The sequence below is a fragment of the Ambystoma mexicanum genome, chromosome 4p (genome assembly GCF_040938575.1).
Source record: "Ambystoma mexicanum isolate Mex_15411 chromosome 4p, UKY_AmexF1_1, whole genome shotgun sequence".
Lineage (NCBI taxonomy): Eukaryota > Metazoa > Chordata > Amphibia > Caudata > Ambystomatidae > Ambystoma > Ambystoma mexicanum.
In genome coordinates this window covers 685,856,263-685,872,914 of record NC_090927.1, presented here as the reverse complement: position 1 = coordinate 685,872,914, position 16,652 = coordinate 685,856,263, and the positions used below count along the sequence as shown (strand labels likewise).

The 16,652-nt window shown below is 48.2% G+C and overlaps 1 protein-coding gene across 1 annotated transcript in view; it reads right to left on the bottom strand.

Annotated features, from left to right (window-relative positions):
* LOC138453414 (probable ATP-dependent RNA helicase DDX53) overlaps positions 1–16,652 on the bottom strand; it is a 2,019,656-nt gene that overhangs the window by 1,488,863 nt on the left and 514,141 nt on the right. The window lies entirely within an intron of this gene.

Genomic DNA, 16,652 nt, shown 5'->3' with positions numbered 1-16,652 from the left:
GATTTCCATAGCTTAGAAGTTACTTTTTGTAATACTGAAAGGCATTAAGATTGCTTCATTCATAGATTTGCATGTTCACTGAAACAAGAACTGTTGAAATGATGAATCCAAGTTTCAAAGTGTTTTGGAGAATTTTCTGCATTGCCAATTATGGTGGTTAAAGTGCTGAGGGAAATGCCTGAGGGCAGTTACATGGTCTATTCCAAGAATTCTCTTCAAAACATTACATGGAATGATCAAAAAAATGCCACTGCTAACAGGTTTTGAATATCATATCAAGTGCAGCATCAAATGCACCAATGATGCCATTATATGCCTGGTATAGTCACCATATGGTAAGGTACACACCCACATGTGCAAATACTATCATCGCATCGGATTTAAAAAAAAGCTCCACGCATAACACATCACCACTGCAACATAACTAAGAAGTTGTTCATAGATAAAGAATTAGCCAAGCCTATGCTCTCACACTAATCGGCCCCATCCATGATCTAGCAAACAAGTAAACTTTCTTCAAAACGATTCAGAGATCAAAACTACTTAGTAGAAACCTAAACATCCTTACCGTGGTCATGCTTATGGATGACCACCCCCAAAATGTTTAACTTGGCACCTTTGTTCAGTCTCCGATTGAACAAGTGGTGAGAAATAAAACATTAAGGCTTCTGCTTCACATGCTAGCCCATCTCTGGCTCCCCTCATAAAAGCAGACTAAACCAGTACATCACCCCTGTAATTTATCCCCTCTATATGAATATTCCCAGATAGCCTCAAAACCCTGATACTGCACCTCTATAAAAAAAAAAGAAATACTGAATGGCAACATAGATGAACCCCTCATAATGAAGACACCCTTCATGGGCATCATTTTGAAAAATATATCCACAGCACTTGTGACCAACATTTGTAATGTCGGCCAGCACACAATGCCCCAATATGAAACCATCAATCTCAGAGTGCTGAATTTCTTTAATCGTGAACAGGCCTAGAGAGAAACACATGGCACCTGTCTACACAATCCACAGTGTGGGGCAGCACTGAATCCATACTGGCCAGTGCATTTGAATGTATTTTGACGTGCTAAAGGCTCTATGGTTTTCATGGTTACCTCATTGGTGGTAAAGTGGTATAGACGCTCGCCACCAAAAAAAAAAAAAAAACAACAGCGTTGTGGAAGCTGTGCATAAAGCGAACATGAAACACATTTATTACTTGGCTTTTTTTTTATTTGATGTTGCTGCTTTATGGTGTGGAAGCATATGTACAATTACAGCAGGAATTTGCATCACTGCTTGGTGGCATTGGTCATCTGCCATAAGCTGTGCAACGACACTGGACATTTGGCCATCCAAATATATAAAAGTCTTACTACCATATAAGCCTTCTATATCCAAGGAGGTAATGCAGACAGTAAAATGGAATAATATAAATGCTCCAATGTATTGATAAGCCAGAGGCAGCATCAAATTCCCACAATTACTCAACTATGAGTGAAAGATTATTTTGAGTTTGTGCATAAGCAATAGACATCTGCATAGAGGTATGTGTCAAACCTCAGAGCATAATTTCAGACCCATGTCTATATGCCATTAGCGAATCAGACAAGCTAAAGGATCCAAAAGCCAGTATGAAAATTAAAGTAGTGAAAGAGTATCCGTACCTCATTCCACTTCCCATGGCAACCACTCTTCCCCCGGAATTAAAACATTGGGTCAATCTGTGGCAATCAGGTAGTTGGTGCACTAAAGATAAACACACCGACCCCATTCCTACTCCGTACTACCAAGAAATCGGGCCATTTGACTAAATCAAATGCCTTCTCAGCATCCAGTATTGCTGTCGTAGCAGGACTATTGGTGACTGAGCTTGTGCAAAGCCGATCTAACAGCAACTATATTTCTTAAATACACTTCATTGCTTTTCATCCATTTTATACAGATGTGGAATATCAAAACAAACATGTATCAATCTACTTTTAACATTAATCCCTCTTTGCCCTTCCAACCACCTCTTCCTATCAAAAGTAATTACAGCTAAAACAGTTATTCATACCTTTCCACCTCCCCCCATAACCCCCCTTTACCTTATTAACTAGGTTCTTAATACTGAATCTCTTATTCACAATAACAAAATTCCTCTAGGTATATATTTATACAAGTCTCACACCCACAAGGCATATTCAGGCTTGTACTGCTACCTCCTCACCCCCTTTATTCTTCACACTAGATCCCCTAGCCTCCATATTTTGACCAGACGGGGAACCCTTCCATTTCCAAACTATCTTCATTCATCCATTTCGTTATATTTTCCATTCTGTATTACTATGTGCCCTTTCCAACCCATTCCTCCCAACTCAGAGGAGTCACCATTTCCAATTGTGCGTTCTATCGACCTTGGAAGCAAGGAGCAAGTGGTGGGTCATGTGAAAGCTTTCTTCTCGCCCACTTCTCATGAAGATACCAAACTGCATCAGAAGCACGTCTGGTGATACAAACATACACCCTCCCATCCCCCACATACTTTAGCCAAGGGAGGACCGCCACCCAGTATCTATTACTGCACAGGTATTATCGAGAAAAGGAACAAAGGACAGCAGAAAATACACAAATCCGGCACTTTATGTGGTTTTACCAGCAATGTGATAAGCACCCTCTTGTTGGTGCTGGAAAGTTACACCCATCAAGTGTTACATGTTGCGTTCAGATGGAGGTATGAGCAGCGTATACCCTGTAAACCTCACATGATGGCTCTACAGAGTTGGGGCCTTCCCTTCAACCAAACTTTCTATTGCCTTTTTCAGCTTGATATCAGTCAGCTATTTAACGTAAAAGCCTCTGGTTAACGGCTGCCAGCATGGCATCTGCATTGGATTGACGTTGGTGCAGCGAGGCATTGGAATAAAGCTTCTGTCCGTAAACCCCCAAGATCTTCTCTTCCTTGCCTAACAGCGCCGAGGACGAGGTGGCTGTGGACGACTGAGCCTTTCAGTAGTGTGATGTCGCAGAGATCACAGAAGAGTGCAGTTGAGGGTGCGCCTACAGCAAGAGTGGATTCCCCGTCCCACCCCCATTTGCCTATACTTGGGGACAAGGCGCCGATTGACAGGCTGAGCCGAGTGGGGTTTAAGCCACCCTTTTCTGGCCAAAGCGACAACGTCTTTCTGAATCAGGATCCCCGTTCTAGCCGCGGGGCGTAGAGTGAAGACCTCAGCCAGGACCCCCGCCTCTGGCTGTTTGACCTCGGAAGCCCCACATACTCTGCCAAACCTGTGAGCCGTTCGTGGAAGCCCTTGGCTGACGACAGCGTGTCAGGGTCTTATTCCTTGTCTGTGTCCACAAGGGTGTCCGGCTGGTCCGGAGCAGGTGGAGGAGTGCTGGGCGCCAAGTGATGCGGCGTGGAGACCGGAGCCGGAGGCTGCAGTGGAGGCTGGTGTGGAACTGCCAGAACTGTGGGAGGCAGGGGAGCTGGAAACAAAGGAGCCAGCAAGGGGAGTGGGGGCCTGCAGTGCTAGAGCCATAGTAGGAATGACTATAGGCTCAGGTGGAGGGGCCAGAGGGAGCATATCCCTGATCACATCCCGGATGATGCCCCCCCCCCCCCCATCTTGTGGGCTACATTGACCCACTCAGCAGAATTCCCATCCATAACCAAGCTGCGCTTCAGCAAAATGGCTGCGCTTGCACCTTGGAGCACCATTGCATCAAAACTGCGTTTGGCAGCGACACAAGGATGGCTGCACCATCTTGCCAAACACCTATTGGGCGAGTTGGAACAGGGAGCACACCGAGAAAAGTGCCAATGTGTGTTCTTGTGTGCACGAAAAGAAGCTAATCGCTGCTCAGCTGCTTGCAAAAAGTTCCCATTGAAAAGGGAAGATTTTACACTAAAAAGGATGCTGCCCTGACGCTATTTTCATTTATTCCATAACACATTGCTTTTATCAATAAGGCCCTGCCATGCCCATCCATATTCACATTGTGCTTCAGCAGAAGAGAGCATTATTCCTGAATGACAGGCTAAAGTCAAGTCAAATCTGGGAAATCTAAGAAACCACTTTCAGTCGGGTGAAAAAACGCTAAACCTTTGGGTTACAAAATGTCAAAAAAAATCAAGGCTTTAAAGAAATCCTAGTTCTATGGGCCTATGTCAATTTCAGTAAACCTGTGGCTTGAACAAACTGCTGGATAAAAAACTGAATAGGGCTGCAAAACAATCATGGGAAGACAGGTGGAAGAGAAAAAACGAATTTAAAAGAAAAATCCAAGCAGCTTTCACCATGTGTCAAAATGGGCTTCTAAACCCCTCTGAGGTCTCTCCTCACAAGACCCCAGTAGGGGGCAGGTTAACTCAACATCTGGTGGAATGGCAGGATATTACGTCAGATACTTGGGCATTGGAGACAGTTGCCCAAGGTTACTGCCTGCCTTTTCTACACACCCCTCAGAGTCATCCACCGGGGAACAACTCTTTGAAGTTTCCAGATCCGCTCCTTCTGCAGGAGATTCTAGACCTGCTAGAGAAAGGTGCCATAGAGCCGGTACCTGCAGCAGAGAGGAATAAGGGTTGGTATTCCCTCTACTTCCTAGTACCGAAGAAGGACGGTGGACTGAGACCCATCTTGGACTTCCAAGAATTGAACAAATTCCTCAGGAAGGACAAGTTCAAGATGGTAACTCTCTCTCAGATCCTAAAGGCCCTCCAGCTTCAGGACTGGGTGGGATCTCTAGACTTTCAGGATGCCTATTTCCATGTGCCAATCCATCTCAATACCTGAGGTTCGCAATTGGCAACTCTCGCTATCAATTTCAAGTTCTGCCATTTGGGCTGACCTCCACCCGAGGGTCTTCACCAAGCTAATGTCGGTAGTGGCTGCAAGTCTAAGGAGGGAAGGGATCCACATCTACCCCTACCTGGACGATTGGTTGATCAGAGCAGTGTCTTCGGAACAAGCTCAGATCCAGCTAGATTATGTCTGCCACTTCCTTCACAAACTGGGATTCTCCCTCAATTTAAAGAAGTTACAGATGATACCATCACAGAGACTCCAGTTCATTGGAGCGGTCCTGGACACTTCCCTGGGGAAAGCCTCGCCACCAGAGATGAGGGCTCAAGATATTCTGCAGATAATAACCAAGTTTCAAAATGCCCAACGTCTTCCAGCCTACGACTTTTTGAGTTTGCTAAGCCTCATGGCATCCTGCATCTTCCTAGTGCCAGAGGCTCGCCTGAGAATGAGATCCCTCCAGTGGGCACGATGAACCCCAATGGTCGCAATTCTCAGGAAGAATGACAGATCTCCTTCAGGTCCCAGACAGAGTGGCTGGAGACCTTTGGTGGTGGGCCTGCCGGGAGAGCATTTTGAAAGGAGAACAATTTTGGCAACCATGGCCGGAGATAACAGCAGTCACGGATGCCTCACTCACGGGGTGGGGAGCCCATGCCAACGTATTGACCATCAGCGGTCGTTGGTCTCGATCGGAGTCCAGACTACATATCAACCTGTTGGAGCTAAGAGCTATCAGACTAGCGCTGAAGGCTTTTCTGCCATCTGTACAAGGGAAACATTTCCTAATAATGACGGACAACACAGAGGCGATGCAGCTCTGGTTTTGGGCAATTCAAGAAGGAATCTCTCTATCATCAGTTCACTTAGCCGGAGAGAAGAACTTGACAGCGGACACTCTGAGGAGGCAGAGCACAGTCTCCCACGAGTGGGAGCTAGCTCAGGAAGTCCTTCAAGAGATCTTCGCCCTTTGGGGAACCCCTCAAGTGGATCTGTTCGCCACCAGTATCAACAGGAAGTGCGATCAGTTTTGTTCAAGGGAATTTCCCCCCAAGAGGAGCTCTACGGGACACATTTGTAGTGGACTGGGAGTTTCCACCTCTGTACGTGTTTCCTCCAGTCCCGGTCATTCCTCAGATGATCAGGAGGTTGAAAAGATTCCGGAAGACTATGATCCTAATTGCCCCAGACTGGACCAGGAGAACGTGGTACCCGGACCTTCTGGACATGATCATCTGCCCTCCGATTCGTCTTCCACACAGAGAGGATCTTCTCTTGCAGAAGGGAGGTCAAGTTCTCCATCCAGACATCAGAACTCTCAACCTTCACGCTTAGTTTCTCAAAGGTTGAGATACAAAGATTGGGACCTCATGGAGGTGTTGCTTTCGGCTAGAAGACCAGCAACAAAGACTTTATACTGCTGCCGTTGGAACAGGTTTTGCAGCTTGTGTAGAGAAAAGAATATTGAATCCTTTTCATGCGGTACACCAACGGGGTTATCTTTTTTGCTCTTTTTGGCGAATTCAGGTCTTTAAGTTGGTACGATCAAGGGCTACCTCGCAGCACTGTCAATCTTCAAGCGCACTGCGGAGGAGCTATCATATTTCAAATTACCCCTAGTAATCCAATTTCTTAAGGGGTTAACTAATGTCTATCCACCAAAGCCTTTCCAAGTTCCCTTGTGGGACTTAAATCTAGTCTTAAATTTTCTGATGGGTTCTCCCTTTGAACCACTCCATTCTTGTTCATTAAGATTTCTCACCCTTAAAACAGTCTTACTAGTGGCTCTAAAATCGAAATACAAGCTATATCTTGCAAACCTCCTCATACAATTTTTCACAAAGACAAAGTGGTCTTACAAGTGAAGCCTAATTTCCTCCCAAAGGTAGTCTCTGAATTCCACATCACTCAGAAGATGACCTTACCTTCATTCTATCCTCCTCCCCATCCAGGGAAAGAGGAAGAGAGGCTACATAGGCTGGATCCAAGGCATGCCTTGAGTTTTTATATCAACAGACTTGCTAGGGCTCATTCAACCAGGGGTATCGCAGCCTCTCGGCCCTCCAAAGAGGGGTATCGATTCGGGACATGTGCAGCTGCCACATGGTCGTCCGCACATACCTTTACAAAATTCTACAATCTGGATTTCTCCTCTAGCCAGGAGACAAGATTTGGCAAAGCTGTGTTGCACTGTGTTCATTCTTAAAGGGAAATATTTCAATTTTACTCGCACCTCCGTTTGCACACCACTGCTATGGGAGTCTATCAAGATCAGGAATACGTCGGAGGACACAATCCCATCGAAGAACAAGTTACTTCTTACCTTGTGACGTTCTTTCGAAGGGATGTTCCTCCGACGTATTCCTTATCGCCCCTCCCATCCATCCCTGCAGTAAAACTTCCCTTGTAGTTGCAGCTTACGCTCCTTCAAGGTCAATAACCAATTCATGCACAGCTAAATATCAAGCGTCAAAACGGAACTGAGCAACGGTCGCTGCGCGAGTCCATTTATATGCACAATGACTTTGGCGCCAAGACGGTGGCTGTCGAGGGACACCAGCTCAAGGGACGTCGACACGCAGCGCCCTCTACTGAAAAAATGTCTGCGGCCAGCAAGATGGGAACAGAAATGGCAGAGAATTCAGATACCACCTTCGACAGGAAAGCAGGATTCCTCCATAGGACTACCTTATCCTTGTGAAAGACCAAAAAGGGATGATCCACCGACAAGGCCTGGAGCTCACTCGCCTTGCTGACGTAACGGCGACCAAAACGGACACTTTCCAGGACAGGTACTTGAGGTCCACTGTGGCCACTGGCTCGAAAGGCTTATGACAACGCTGTCAGGACTACATTTAGATCCCACGACGGATGTGGACTACGAATTGGAGAATAGAGGCGTGTCAAGCCTGCAAAATGCCTCTTAACCACTGGGTTACTCAGAGTAAGAGCATTGGTCTGTAGAAAGGTAAGCGGAAACTGCTGAAAGGTAAGTTCTGCATGACATAACAGACACCCGACTCTGCTAAGAAGGATACAAAGGACAAAACCGTGTCAACTGTACCTTGGGTCCAACTGCCTGTTTAAACACCAATGACAGAACCTGAGCCATTTGCTTCTGTACTGGGACCTCGTCAAGGGTTTCCTGGCTGCCTGGATAATATGCATGTTATCCGCAGACAAGTTAAGATGTTCTTAAGACTTGAACTCAGGCACCATGCCGACCAAGCTGAGTGATTGTGGGGAGGGGTGCCACATCTGCTGTTGCCCCTGATGAAGAAGATCGGGAGTCACTGGTAACCCGATCGGCGGATACACCGACAGGTGTTGAACTTCTGAGAACCAAAACCTGGCCGGCCACCACGGGGCTATGAGTAGAAGGGAACATTTCACCGAGTTCCTCAGCTTCCAAATTGCGTGGTGAACCAGAGGCAGAGGCGGGAAGGCGTAAGCTCTCATGTTGTGCCTTGGAATCTCGAGAGCATCCCCCAGAGAGGAGACTCCCAGCCCCCCTCTGGAGGCATACTGAGGAAGCTTCTTGTTTACTGCTGTAGCAAAGAGGTCCACCTCCAGTGTGCCCCAACGCAAGAAAATCCATGAGAGGACCTCCGCCTTCAACTCCCACTCGTAGCTGACCACTGTCCGCTGGCTGAGGGCATCCGCTGTGACATTCAGCTGGCCCGGAATGTGCACTGCAAGCAGCCAAACACCATGAAGCACAGCCCACTCCCAAATCTGGATGGACAGGTCCACGAGGAGGAGGAGACTTGGTTCCCCCTTGCTTGTTGATGTAATACATCGACACCACATTGTCCGTGCGTATGCGGACCACCTTGCTGGCTATGTTCGGTTTGAACGCCCTGAGCTCTAGGAAGATCGCCAGAAGCTCTAAATGATTTATGTGGAGGAGCTTGTCCTGAGGCGACCAGAGAACCGAGACCTGAAGAGGATCCAACGTCGCACCCCACCCCAAGAGGGAGGAGTCTGTCGTGATCGTCACCGTAGGTGCTGGGTCATGGTACCCCGCACCCACCGACAGGTTGCTGAGAGATTACCACCATTCCAGATCCACTCTCATGGAAGCCGGAATCATTATCAGCTTGGAATCCGTGTCCACAGCCCGACGCCAAGAACTCAGAAGAGCCATCTCAGTCCGCCTCATCTTGAGACTAGCAAGAGGAAGAGCCAACACGCACAAGGCCATGATGCCCAGAAGCCTCTGGAACCACCAGGCCGACCTGCTCTCTGACTGCGCAAACATCTGACACGTGGCTAACAGATCTGCCATTCTGTCCGAGGTTAGGTACACTCGGAAGTCAATCGTGTTCCAGCGAAAACCCAGGAAAATCAGGTCCTGCGAGACCGTCATGGAAGATTTCCGACAGTTCACCAACAGCCCAAGATGGAACAGGAGCTGAAGGAGAGACTGAAGATTGCCCGCTGCATTCAACAGGCAAGGACTGCGTAAGAGCCAGTCGTCCAAATACCGATACACATGGATACCCTGCAGACGAAGATAGGCCGCAATCACTGACATCTTCGTGAAGACACGTGGCACATAGCTGAGGCCGAAAGGAAGCACTCGAAACTGGAAGTGCTCCTCTCCCAAAGAGAAACTGAGATATCTCCTGTGTGGATTCCAAATCAGAATATGCATATACGCATCCTGAAGATCCACCACGCTGAGCCAATCGCCCATCTGCAAGGAGGACCGTATCTGGCTGGGCGTGATCTTGATTTTCTCTTGGGGCAGGAAAAAATTAAACTGGGAAAGGTCTGGGATGGTGTGCAGGCCAGCCTGGTTGGGTTTGGGCACCGTAAAAGCTGGGAGTAGAAGCCCTCCCCTCGCTCCCCATGGGGAACTTGTTCTACAGCTCTGAGGTCCAGAAGTTTATAAACCTCAGCTTTGAGGGAGGGCGAGCCCAACAGCTGAAAAGGTGGGTTGAAGGGTGGGGTAGGGGTAAGTGGAAGCCCGCCCGAGCGACTGACAAGATCCATCTGTCCTCGGTGATGGCCAGCCACGCCTCCCAATGAGACAATGCGTCCTCCCACCGGGGTCTCGTGCGAGCGCTACAAACCCTCATTTTGTAGGTCTTTCGGTGGCGTTGCCACCTGAACCTGTGGAAGAGGCTGAGGAGCGGGAGGAAAAACCGAGCCTGTTGTTGCCTCCGGCGGTTATTCCCCGAAGGGGTATCCACTCTGCAAGATTTCCGGTCTAGGAAGCCCCTAAAGCCAGAGGAGGGTCGACTTTGCGACAACGGTCTCTGGGTTTTGAAAGGGGTCTTAACAAGGACCAACAAGGATTTAGCTGTCTGAGTGCTATCATTCGTCTTGGTCAGCTCTACATCTGTTTTAGAATGAAAGAGCTCCTTACCGTCGAACGGAAGGTCCAACACATTGTCCTGCACTTCTTTTGAGAATTTGGTGGCATGCAGCCACGCCTGTCGTGAGATATCAACCCCCAGCATAATGCCCCGAGCCGAGGTGTCTACGTGATGAGCTGCAGCCTCCAGGAGATCCTGGGCCAAGACCCTTGCGTTGGATAATCCAGCTTTAAAGTCTTCCCGGGATGAACTCCTCAAACTCTGACAGACCTATCCACATTTGCATATTAGCCCCCGCTAACACCAGTTCGGCATTGGCCTGCCTGAGCTGCAAGGCCGAGTTGGCGAAAATCTTTCTCCCAAGGGAGTCAAGGAGCTTATTCTCCTTTCCCAGAACCTGTGTAGCTGTCGTGGAAGAGGATGCTGCAGGCCTGGACTGCAAAGTGGCTGCAGCCACCACCGTGGAGGAGGGGGGCGGACAAGACAGGGCCACCTCTTCCGAAGAATGCAGCCTATATCGCGCATCAATTTTCTTATTGACGAAAAGAGTGTGGCTTTTCCCAGACCCTGCGGACCTCGGCCAGAACGTCCTTCTGCAGGAACAGGCCGGTACGTTCCGGAGACAGGATGAATGCCCCAGAAAGCACGTCCTCCTGCGGAGCGGGTGCCACGGGCACCGGAACATCCAAGAAGCACATCATGTCCAGTACCCGGTCATGAAAAGCTATAATAGAGCGGGGCAGGTCCTCATTGTCCTGATGGCCTTGCACGTCATCCGACAGGTCAGGATCCTGCTGAACCATGTCGGCCGTTGCCTTGTCCACGGGGGAAAATGGGGGCAAAGGCGGAAGAGTAGAGGAAGACACCGTAGGCAAGGGAGGCGCCGGCGGAACCACCGGAGGAACGGGTGGAGCCGGAGGCGCGGGCGGACATATCTCCCGAAAAGCCCTTTGAAATATTGCCTCATGGGGTCGGTACGCATGAGCGTCTGAAATTTGCTGAAAAAGGCGTCCTCCGGGGACTGTTTTGGAACCAGCGGAAGCCTCTCATGAGGAGGATAATTCCTGGGACGTAACGGGGAAGGGTGCCACACCGGCCCCTCCACCGACGTATCCACATAAATCAAAGGTGCCGACCCCGCAGGTAACGAAACAGTGTGCGGAAGCATGTGTCCGAGCCTTCCAATCAAACTGGCCGATAAGGATGCGCACAAGGAACTCTATGTTCACCCACGGAACCAAGCCCTACACCTGAGGCCGATGGCGAAGTTGTAGGGGTAGCACCCAAAATGGCTGTCGTGGCGGGAACGGGCGCCATTTTGTCATCACCTGAGGGGACCTGCGGCATGTGAGGAAGTGAGGCAGGGGTCCCCGTCGATGGATCAGGGGTCTTAACTTTAGCCTTAACAGAAGGAACCTCGGTTGAGCCGGTACTACGTGGCCTGGAATGTTTCTGCGACATACCAATCACCAAATTAGCCTTCCCAGGAAGGACCTCGGCACTGCCGGTAAATGAAGAACTTTCCTTCTTGGCCCCCTCAACAGATCTGGCGTCGCCACAAGAGCGGGAACGGTGAGAAACAACCTTCATCGATAAGGCCTTTCCAGGCCTCTCAGAAATGTTGGTAACTTTAGCCTCTGTGCGAGGGACCTCGGACCCAGGTCCGGTAACAGCCTTACTGGCACAGGCCTCGAACATCCGTTCGGTAACACCAAGTCCCGCCGAGGCCTCGGGGGCGAACCCCGGTCCTATTTTTGAGGGAAGCTGACAGAGGGGCCTCAGAGCAAGCTCCAGTACCACACAACTCAGTAGAACTGGGTCTATAAGCAGCCCCCACAGGAGGGGTCTCGGAGTGTACTCCGGTATCCACAGGCCCCTTACGGAGACCCTCGGAGAAAACTCTGGTATAATTATTAGGCCCAACGGGCACCTCAGGGCAACCCCAGTGACTGAGCGGGCAACCCCAGTGACTGAGCGATCAATGCCCCTCCCGGCCTGGGAGGAACCCAGAAAGGTGTCCCCCGGCCGTGGTGCTCTAAAAAGTAAAGACCTTACCGGGCATCTCTTCTTTTCGTCCATGAACGCTTGAAAATGCGAAGGAGGAGTTCATCGGAAAACATCCTCCCACCGCTCCAACCGACGCTGAAGAGCCCAAACCGAAAGGGAATCACAGTAAAAACAGGAGTCTCAACGGTGATCCAGACCCGAACACTCTAAAAAAATAGGATGGGGATCCACCCTCACGAAGCGTCGGTGACACGATGAACAATCTGGAAAGTCTAGTTTGAACGACAGACAGACTAGTACACGATGGCTAGCTAGAGCCAGAGAGGAAAAAAGGAAGAAAATCTTCCACGGATCCAAGTGCGTCCAGTCCTGAACGAGCGGAGAAAAGGACTAATGGGCGATGCGAAGAAAGAGGAAGGACACATTTTTGCAAAATTTTGGATGCTTTTAACAAAGTGCTCCGGTCCCGTCCCACAGGACGGAGAGATGTCCCATAAGTATGGAGGAAAGGGGACGGGACGTAGGAGTAAAGGTGATCTAGTGGGTCTGGTGGAATTTTTTCTTGAGAATTTGTCAATCAGGTATTGGGGTAGATAAGCATTTGTGGGTGATGACAAGCGTACGTAGTTTAATTCTGTCACATACTGGTAACAATGTGAATCCCGTCTAATGGTGGAGATGTGATTGCTGCAACGTATGTTTAATGTGCATCAAAGGACATTAGTCTGGAGAACTTTTAGTCTGTTCAGGTTGTGCTTGGTAGAGCCTAAAAATAGGGTGTTGCAGTAATCAAATTTGGTCAAAATTAGGGCCCTGGCTAGGGTGAGGCAGCTGTTTGACATATAGGGTTTGCAAGCTTTGATTAATTTGTTAGTATAGGCTGTGATGGGGGCTGTGGAGTTTGCTTGCTTTTTGAGGGAGAGAGTGGAGTCGAGGTAGACGCCAAAGGATTTGACCTCTTTGGCGATCTTGATATTACCATTGATGTTGAAAGATTGGTAACGGGGGGGGGCTCGAGTTTATTTAGACCATCAGTAGCTCTGTCTTATTATAGTTTAAGCAGAGGCTGTGTGTAGCCATCCAGGCCTGTATTTCTAGATAGATTTCATTTAGCTTTGCAGAGTCCTTCTCATAGCAACCAGTGAGTGATGAGGATCTGGGTGTCATCCGCATAGTTGGTATAGGTGACACCCAGATCACCAAGACAGTCGAAGAGGAGCTTGGTGAAGATATTACAAAGCGTTGGTGAAACACAAGACCCTTGGGGTACTCCATACTGAGTAGGAACTGGTTCGACAGCCGCCGTGGGTGCGAAGACCCAAGTCGTCCTATTTGATAGAAAGGATTGGATCCAGTTGGAGGTGTCCAGGGAGAATGCTGCAGCAGTGGCAAGGTGTTTAGTTAGGATTTGATGGTTAACCAGGTCAAAAGCTGTGGACAGATCCAGCAAGTGCAGGATGTCCAAGTTGCCCATATCTTTGACTTCATTTTGAGGTCCAGGAGGGCTGTTTCAGTTCCACACCTGGGTCTGAAGCCGGATTGTTGCATACCTAGAAAATTGTTGTCATCCACATGTTGAATTTGGAGATAGGCCACTATCTAGTATCTTCAGGAGGAATGGGACTGTTGTAATGGGTCTGTAATTTGTCGGTATGTTAGGATCTAGGTTTTTTGTTTTCGTAGAAGAATAACCCATGCTTCTCTGAGGTTGTTGGGGACAGACATTTTTGAAAGAGGAGTTAATCAAGGCTGTGATGAGGGGTGCCAATTCTTTTGCACCTTCCTTAATAACTGAGGCTGGGCATGAGTCTCCCTGGCAGTTGGATGGTTTGAGGCTCGAGATTATATTTGCCACTTCTTTCGGAGTTACTGGGGGAAAGTGGGGCAAGAAGGCAGTTCAGGGATGGGTGCATTGCTTGACTGCGCATTAGGGGCGAGGCTTTTTTTTTGGTTTCGATTTTGAATTGAAGAAGGGCTACCTTGTCTGATAAGGCTTGCTGATGTCCGCACACCAGGCCTTATCCTTAATGCAGTCTTCAGGGGGAGGTGCCAGGGACTCCAGTGTTCTCAGAATGGAGAAGAGTTCTTTAGTACCAGATTTAGCATTCTGAATTCTGGTATTATAGCTCTCCATTTTTGTATTAGTAAAGGCCCTTTTATAAGTGGATGCGGCAATGGAGCATCTTTCCTTGTTGGGAGACGAGGGGCTTTTCTCCAATTAGCTTCAGATCTTTTAATAATGCGCAGTGCTTTTAGTTCAGCAGAAAACCATTTAAGTGGGAGGCCAGTTTGGCTTTCCTCAATTTTAGCGGAGCAATTTGGTTTAAGGCTTGTTCCAAGGTAGTATTGTAGAGGTCAACCAGCGAGGATGTGTCTGTATCTGAGTTAGCAAGCAGGTTGGTGATAGGCTGTAGCAGTGGTAAAGGGGCTCCAAAATTATATTGCGTTTGTTCCTGGACAGGGATTGTGGTGCAATGATAGCAGTGCTGTTAGGAGTTTCTTTGGGAATGGAAAAGGTGATGCGGTGGTGGTCAGACTAGCCGCAAGGTGTATTATTGTAATGTTACAATTGGATTCAGCCAACCACTCCAGCGTTCTAACTTTAGAATGGGTAGGCTCGTTGATACATTGAATGAGGGCTAGTTGTGTAATGGTATCGCCCAACATAGAGGCATTAAGGTAGTTAGGGTCGTGGAGACCTAGATTGAGGTAGCCCAATAGTATGATCTGTGAGCCTGGATTAGTATTTAAGGTTCGTTGGTGTGTGATGTCTTCCTGGAAGGAGGACAGGGCTTCTGGGGGGTCGATAGATTAGGTGGAGTAGGATAGTACGGGTGTCGCACGGTGAGTTTAGCCGAGAGGAGTTCTGCTGAGCATAGGCCTGAATTGGAGAATTCTCTGAGGTTTAGGTGTGATTTGGCTATAAAGGCCACTCCACCACCTTTCCCTGAGACTCTGTCAGAACTAATGATTGTGCAGTTGTCAGGGATAGCGAATGATAAGATGGGGCCTGCAGCTGGGTGTAACTAAGTTTCAGTAATGGCCAGAAAGTCCAGTTGGTTAGAGGTACTAAGGTCTGCAATGTTAGGTGCGTGGGCAACCAGCGAACAAACATTAATAAGTGCTCCCTTAAAGGTTGGAATGTCCAAAACTGGGGCTCCTTGTGGAGGCTTGTGATGTGACTAGTGTCACTAAGGGGGCAAGTAGGCGTGGGTGGACGGGTTGGGGTACTTGGAGTGCGGGACCCGATAGTATTATGTGGGGCCGGTGCAATGTACGTCATAGCCCTAAAGGGGAGGAGAGAGCCTAGTCTAGCATTACATAGACTGAGGGGGCATGGAATCAGATGGTGGAGGGGGAAGCAAAGCAGGTGATCCATTCTGCAGAGGTGAATGGATATGCAATAGCGGCAGTGGCTGGTTGCAGTGTATCTAGGGGTTGGAAGGTCTGCAAGGCTGGCATGAATTTAGTGGGTGTTATGGCGTGAAACAGTAGAAAAGTTACCAAGGTGAGCGTTACTCTCCGTAGGGTAGTCATGGCCGGAGTGCGAAAGGCTGGATAGGAGTGAGAGCGTAAGAGTGACAGGACTAGAATCAGTCCTAGGCTGGCGCTAGCACCTGCAGAAGTGCCTGGTGTGGTGCAATGAGAGAGAGCGAGTGGTGTACAGTTTCCCAATTGGCGTCAGGTATAATGAGAACAAAAGTGACATTCATCAGTAGGCACAATGTTAGGCAGAAGTAGCAGTCATTGGTCCAGTGAAGGTACTCGGCAATAGAGCAGTGGGCACACATGTGCCGGGTTGGGTAGTGAAACAATCGCTACGGTATAGTGGTGGTGAAACAAGGCACTAAGGTACAACAGTAAGCAATATGGCAATAATGCGAACAGCAAAAGCGCAGGCCATGCTTAGAGGCAGATAGGTAGAACGGGAAAGCCAGTGGTACAACATGTGATAGTAATAATGTAGCAGAGATCTGCCTAGTAGTGGTATGGGGCTATGCTAATTTGAGTCGTGGTTAAAAACAGATAAAACAGCACAGATCATAACAGTAGTACATTACTATTAATGCGATAGGCACAAAGATGCAGGTGCAAGGCAAATTGGGCTAGTAAAATCGGGTTGTGTGACAAAGTGATTATCGGTTCAAGTTATGTATTGTACACAGTATACTAGCATATCAAAACCACTTAAGGGGTACCTGGTTATAATCCCTGGTCCTCCAGGCAAAACATTCTAAACATATACAAAAATGGACCAGTAACATTTTTATAAATACCAATAAATGCTACAATTTCAATTTGATTTAATATTTATGTTTATCAAACACAATTTAAACACATTTTTTTTTCAAAATTCCACTAATTTCTACCATCCATTCACTCTCACCATCTTAAAAATAATACCTTTCGCACCTATATCCATGACATCTTGGTCATAGTCAACAATCTATAATTGTTACACTGAATTTTTCTCTGTTTATTGTCAAATGAGGTTATCTGCATATAATCAATTACACAGAGATAGTCGACACGTG